Source organism: Hylaeus volcanicus, chromosome 2 (genome assembly GCF_026283585.1).
Source record: "Hylaeus volcanicus isolate JK05 chromosome 2, UHH_iyHylVolc1.0_haploid, whole genome shotgun sequence".
Lineage (NCBI taxonomy): Eukaryota > Metazoa > Arthropoda > Insecta > Hymenoptera > Colletidae > Hylaeus > Hylaeus volcanicus.
This window is the reverse complement of record NC_071977.1, coordinates 2,262,033-2,268,674: the sequence shown is the minus strand read 5'-3', so window position 1 is coordinate 2,268,674 and position 6,642 is coordinate 2,262,033. Positions and strand designations below refer to the sequence as shown.

At 40.0% G+C, this 6,642-nt stretch overlaps 1 protein-coding gene across 1 annotated transcript in view; it reads left to right on the top strand.

The window, feature by feature from the left end:
• The window catches only part of LOC128872715 (neurexin-3b), a 347,065-nt gene that overhangs the window by 309,820 nt on the left and 30,603 nt on the right, over positions 1 to 6,642 (top strand). The window lies entirely within an intron of this gene.

Sequence of the window (6,642 nt, the reverse complement as noted above, 5' to 3'; positions counted from 1 at the left end):
TCCCCAAAATTTCAAAAAACACCTCAAATGAATCTCGAAGAGAGTAAGATTCCACACAAAAAAGTTCGATAAAATTTTTCTCTATCTCTCATATCAGAGTCTCGAGAAGCGTCTGAAAACGTCTCGGCGCATACATCCGCGTTGATTCTTGAGCCACCGTTACCGAAATTTTGGTTGCGCCACTGGCTGTCGCCAGTCAACGGGTGGTTGGTTGCTCCTCTCGGGAATGAAACAAATGCGCCGTTTCCTCGCGGAAAGAATTATTCCCGAGGTCTCAGAACGTTACTGCCGCTCCGTTTGTTCCTCGCGGATAAAACGTCGAGCTTTTCGCCGCGAAAGAAAAATAAATATAGAGATGATGCAGCGTCGCGATGAAAAAAAAAAAAAGAAAAAAAGGAGGTTTGCGGGGGGTTGGGGCGGCTGATGGATGCGGGGTTGCGGAGAGGAAGGAACTTCTCCCCCGGAAATTGATCGGAGGATCGTAAATATTTGACGAGCCGGGGCAAACTTTAATTAAAATTCACTATTTAAATATTCGCTCCGGTCACAAAGAAATTTCCACGGAAAATCAGTTTTTCGGTGGTTTTCGAGCCTCCACCCCCGCCCTTCGATCGCACTCCACCGCACTAATTTGTATTGCGTGCCAGCTGATAATTGTTTCGTTATTTTTTTCTCGTTATTTTTTATCGGATTTTGTTTATCGTTTACTTCCTTTTATTTCGGGAAGGAAGTCGATTTCGACGAACGACTGAAAACAAATCGTGATTCTTCGCGACCTGGATGACTGGAGAAATGCAAATAACGTGTACACAGGAACGACGGCGGCGAGGGGGAGGGAAAAGGGGATGTTGGACGGTCAGTCTGAAATTGATCGGGGGAATCGTAAATATTTGACGAGTCGGAGCAAATTTTAATTGTAATGCTCCATAGCGGTCCTCGGGATTACGGGGAAGAGGCAGCCATCGAGGGTTCAAGATTTTCCACGGAAATTGAAATGGTTTTTCGTTTGAGAAGTCGCTCGTTTTCTATGACAAAAACCTCGCTTCTGATGGGACCGTTTGAATAATTGAATATTCGAACGTTCGATGGGTGCTCGAGTGACCAGGAATGAGCTTCGAATATTTCAGTATGCGAGTGCTAATGAGTTTGAAAGTCTCAGCATCTGGACCAAAAAAGAAAGCAAAGAACCTTCTTACTTTTTTTTTTTTTTGTATCCACGATAGTTTAGGCATTTAGCAGTAGTTTAGCTGCCTCGCCATCTATGTGAATTTTAATGTAATTTAATTTTAATAAGATTTGTTTATTTCCGTTATATAAATTCATCTAAATCTAATCTAATTTACATTGAGTTCATAGGTAGACATCGAATTTATTCACGTTTGATTCGATCGTCTGTTTGATCAACGAATCAAATTATAAATTTAATACAAATAATAATAGTATCAACTTTAATATAAATTCTTCACCTTTCTTAAAAATGAAATATTGAAAATTAACGAAGAATGTGAATAACACTACAGACAAAATTAACATGGGAAACTGTTATTAATAAACGTTATTAATAAAATCTCCGCACACATAATTTCCCTTCGCATTTGCATGCGGTCACGTCCCTGTGTTCTAAACAGGACGGATCGAGGTTGCATTGAATATTGAACGCGCATTTGATTTGAAACAATACGAACAAGTTAGCGATGTAAACAGATCGAATCACGAGCAGATCTTCCATTATCCCAATTACACACGTGTGGATGTGTGTCCACATGTGCGTGTTGAGTCGTTCAAGTTAATCCGTGACTCTATTATCCAGATAATAAACGGATCACCGTCGTTCTGATTGACATTCGATATTCCGTTTTGGTAATCGAATTTTGGTTCCTTCGCGGTGCAATTTCACTTATCTGATAAAAACAGTATCACGATAATTAATTGAAACCGTTGCTGACACTGGCAGATACGATCCAACGAGCGACAGAAGAGTTTCCTCTCGGATTTATTAAAAATCATTCGTATAGACATTGTACGTTTCTTAATTGTAATTCATTTCATACGAATACTTTTATTTTGTTGGTAAACCTTCTGCAAAGTCGCACAATTTACAACGTGAAAGTAAACATAAACTAAAAAAAAAAGGTTCATCTAAAGAAACTAACAAAAATTCTACATTTAAAAAATTCTACTTACTTCGTTATTTGACGAAAACGCCCTAAACAAATTTCTAGTCGAGCTTCGAAAGGCGATCATAGTACAAATGGCAATAGGAAAATAAAATGTCCAGTGAAGCATAAACAACAAGCTATCGCGCAATGCCGTAAATCAAAGTGTTTTTCTGTTCTTTCATTCAATAGTGTTCCACATCGCTACGTAAATAAATTAAATTCTAATTACTTTATACGTTCCCAATGAATCCCATGATGTTAAACGCTAATTTCGTCCGAAGAACGTTTAATTAACTCCCTTAGCCGAACACGCGTTAAATAATCGTATTAAGTTCACTTTCACGATCTGCTTTATTGATTCATTGAAACGGCACCGAGCTAGTGGTACCGCATATGTGAACGGTGCGTTATAATTAAATACAGATCACTATACAGAACGTATCGAAGCTCCATAGATTGAACGACAGATATTTTCTGAAAAATAAAGCTCCGCCGGTAACGAATTATGACATCGATACAGGAAGCGTCACGATCCCTCTAATTGAATTTATTCGAAATCAATCGAATCGATGCATGGATTGGAATGACAACTATGCATCGTGTAATTTTCAATAAAAATTTAATCCAATCCGTGCGATCCTCTAGTTCCCGGTGCCTCGCGATGGTGACGTTATAAATTCGGAATGTCATGAAAAATATAAAGTGCAAGAGCATGTGGAAAATGTGGAATAAAATTTTTTGCAAAATAACTTCGTCTCGGAAAAAGCGAACATTGAATATTCCCAGGGGGCACTTGTAATGTTTAATTATTTCATTTTAGATTCATTCATTTTTCTTATCTCAGTCTCAGTTTAGTTTAGTTTAGTTTAGTTTAGTTTAGTTTAGTTTAGTTTGCGCTCGTGCTTCTTACATTTTCATGCGTAAACGACACGAAATTTGCACATTAAAAATTTGTTCATAATTCTTCAAATACGACAACAATTTTCCAACCTGTCAAAAAAGTCAATCCTCCTTGATACAACATTTGTCGGGTTTTCTGTAAAAAAAAAAAAAAGCAAGTACAAAAATCACAAATAACGAGACCTATGGGAAGACATACTCTACAAGATTCAAGAATAACCTCCTCCTTTTTAAAGTCGGTTAAAAATCGAAAACAATCCGAAACCGATATCTCATTTCCACAGTCGCTGCCAAAATTCAAAGTTCCGTGTTTCTCAAAAAAATTCGAAACGGGCAAAACGATGACTTAAACTCCCCCCGAATGTCCTCGGACAACATTGCAGCGAAATTTCGCGAAAATCGGTTCGTCACAAAATGGCCCCCGATATCGTCAATAACACGCCGCGCCAGCAAACAGTTTATCGGTCTGACGCTCGGCGAAAAGACGCGCGTCGTCTGACAATCGATAATGCTATCACACGCCACGGTACGATCGAACACTTTATGCAGCTGCGATTTCCTGCACCGCTTCGTCGTGCTAGCGATGAATTCGATAAAGCTCGATCGAGCTCGAGCACCGCGACAAAACGTCCCTTAATTGCCAGATTGATTCGCGGGCAGGGACAGCGAGGTGCGCGATTATCCGAGCGTGAGTCGGCGATAAAGTCCCCCCTGGGGGAGAGGGGGAGGCCGTAATATCCGTCTACTGATAGACTTTCTATGTAATTTCACTCCAGCCGCGGTTAAGAGTGCTTTCTCGCGTCGCCTAGCGTGCCACCGCGAACATTTTCTCACCCGTTGCCCTCCCACATCGGATTTCCATGCGAAGTCTTCTGGTATTCAAAACGAACCAGCCGAACGGACGAGGTCTCGCGCTCCATCTCCTCCCTGTTTGATCAAAATCAACGGCAGGAAAAAAAAAAGATGACTTTCTTTCATCGAAGTCAGCGGATCGTCGGAATGATCAATCGGAGTTACTTATTGAGATAAATTTTTCGGTTCGTCGAAAATTCATTCGGATCGAGTTTCATTCGAGGAATGATTCAAATAATCAGGATTTATTCGGATATATTTTTACTGATATTCGTTTCTATTGAAACAAATTGGAATTCGAAAAATATTCGTTCGTATTGCGTGTTATTTGAATTATCATGCGAATAAAGATTTATTCAAATAAAGATTTATTCAAATAAACATCCATTCGAAAAATCATTCAAATAATAAAGATTTATTCGGATACATTTTTACTCGAATAAATCTTCTTTCATGCAACATTTTTTATTCGAATCATCGCTTAAGATAAATCGCTTAAGTGATTCATTCGATTAAATTTTCATTCGTATAGAATTCCGAATAAAATTATAACAAAGGAACGATGTGCAGTTTAGGTGCAGTTATTGCAACCTATCAAAAAAGTCAATCGATCCAGATATTGGACATAAAAATATAACATCGTAGAATTATTTATTATTCGTAATATATTACATGTGTAGTCGCTAATCACGTAGAAAGGTGGCAAAGAAAACACTCGTGTGATCGTTCGCGTCATAAAAATAACTTTCCATGGATAACTGAATTCATAGAGATTCGACTGTAAAATACAGCAATCCACCCAAAACGTATAAAAATTTGTCCCTCCGATCGAATAAACGTAACGAACAAATTGCCACTCGTTAGTTTCATTGGTCGCCTATTATTCCAGTAGAAGTTTCTCCCATCTGTAGTCGAACCGTCGTCGCGTGTTGCGTGATTTTATTGAAAACTTTTGAAAAATAACTCGCCCAAAGTCGGGACCCCGACGATGATTGAGCACTCGTCATCGATACGGTCGAAAATAACACTTACGTTTCACAGAGGGAAACGTGGAACGATAGCAGCGGTGCAAAGGTGACGTCAGGTGACAAACGTGTGTCAGATGCCAGGTGATAGATGAATATCACCCGTGGCAGCGTGGACCGAACCAGTTAGCAGATAGTGACGAGTTGCCCGGATTTATGGTGGTTTAACCAAACGAGAGGCGCCGTGTGTTGTTGGTTTATCGACGGCACTATACTCCCAGAATGGTTGACTATAGCTACAACGTGGATATATCGGTATCCCTATGTCCGAATCCTGTTATTCGGAACTCGTGAATATATTTCGATCTTTAGCTTTATGAAAATACCAGGTCCAAAACGTGGATTAGCATTGGCATGTATTTATCAATGAGTATCTAAATTTAAATTGAAGTTATTTAGCCAGTGCTTGCAAAGCCGATTTGCTGACGAATAACGTTGCACGAACATGGGCTGGTTGGAATTCTGGAATAATTTTCACGAATAAAGTCACGAGAGTAGTCGTGTCATCTACGAAATTAAATCCTTGATTAGATGGAAAATGTATGTAATGTAATTATTGTTGCGAGGATGTAACGCCGTGTATTTCAATTTCCAAAGTGCATGCATCGGTCTTTAATTATGAGTGCAAAATAATGAGTGGAATGGTGAAAGAATGGTAAAATTCAATAAAACTGGAACGAATAAACAAGATATTAAGAAGGTAACTAGAACAGAAAGGTGATAATTAATTAAATATCATAGAAAGTATATGATACAATAAAATAATATAAATAAGAAGGAAAGAGAGAAATTACAGAGTGCCTTTTATATTTACAACAACCTCTGTAGCCAAACAGTAGATTTATTCACATTACTCCTTTTGACACTTCCCCATTGTATTCCATGCGTCCACAATGGAACGACAGTAAAGTAATTATAAAGAAGCAATTAATTATACAGTGTGAGTGATAACTTGTGTCCCAGGATCCACTACATCCTATTCACTTTTATCTCCCATTTATTTTTCTTCGTTTTGACGGTGCTCCATCCTCGAGCCTCAATTATAGAAAGTGAGCTGGTCTTGTAACTCAATTGATAGCACTCATTTGCTACTTGCAGGGAGGTGGGAGGAGGAGGTGTGGTACGAATACGTCTGCGAGTCACAGTATAAACGACGTAGGCTCTCTTGCAACTTGTGCTCGCAGACAGGGCTTGTCTTCATTAAAGTCCCGGCCCCGAAACTGGCCTCGTTGTGTTTCACTAATGGCAAGTACTGGCAGCGGTCGCTTCGCGCTAATTGCTCGCGCTCAAGTATCCATTATTGCATCCGCGCGACGTAATTCAATCGGCGCGTTTCCGCCCGAGGCGTTTTCATTGCGTCGCGGCTCGAATTTCCTCGGCGTTTGAGTCGACGGCGAGCAGGTTTGCATCCTGCAATACGCAATCAATCTCGTTTCGAGGCGGCCTTTAAGCGTAAAACCGAGCCAGAAATTCTGCCCTGGCGTGCCACCGGCTCGGTCGAATTCAACCTCTACGGGGCTCGGAATTTCTCCGTGGCTATGTGCTGACTGAGACCATCGATGATGATCCTGACTTAATCAACGTGGTGATTTTCGGTGGGCTGATCTCTTCGATGCTGGGAACATTCATTGATTCCACGTTTGAGTTGATGTTGATACTGTTTCGTGACTTTGGTAGGGGTGGAGTTTAGAATTTTTGGGGTGTTT